Genomic DNA, 477 nt, shown 5'->3' with positions numbered 1-477 from the left:
TGTCATTTGTACACTTGCTGAATGTGTAAATGAGACTTGTGGTTCTTTGTGGAAAATTGTGCCTTTGTGTGTTGTGTAAACACAATTAAGACCATGAACATTAGAGATGACAAGCAAATGTTCCCACATGGTATCATACTGCTAAAGGGCTGATGGAAGAGTTGAGACTTGTTGTGTTTTTGTGAGAGAGAAAGTTTTAACCACAGAGCCAGCTGACTCACAGTCACGAAACCACTTAACACACCCTTTTGAACAGTTTAGTGGTATTGATCAGGATTTATTTTAGAGATTGAGGGAATGTCATTAAGATTAAGGGTATGAATTCATCATACGTCTGTCTCTCACCTGCTCCAGCTTTAATTATGTATATGCAACCTGATCAGAATCAAAAGAAATCAAACTGTCTGCTGCCGAAGGCTGTTATTTCTTATGGAAAAAAATTGTTTCTTCAATAGCTTCTGGGTAACTAATATAGGA

This window comes from Paramisgurnus dabryanus, chromosome 2 (assembly GCF_030506205.2).
Source record: "Paramisgurnus dabryanus chromosome 2, PD_genome_1.1, whole genome shotgun sequence".
Taxonomy (NCBI): Eukaryota; Metazoa; Chordata; class Actinopteri; order Cypriniformes; family Cobitidae; genus Paramisgurnus; species Paramisgurnus dabryanus.
Note: the sequence above shows the minus strand (reverse complement) of the source record.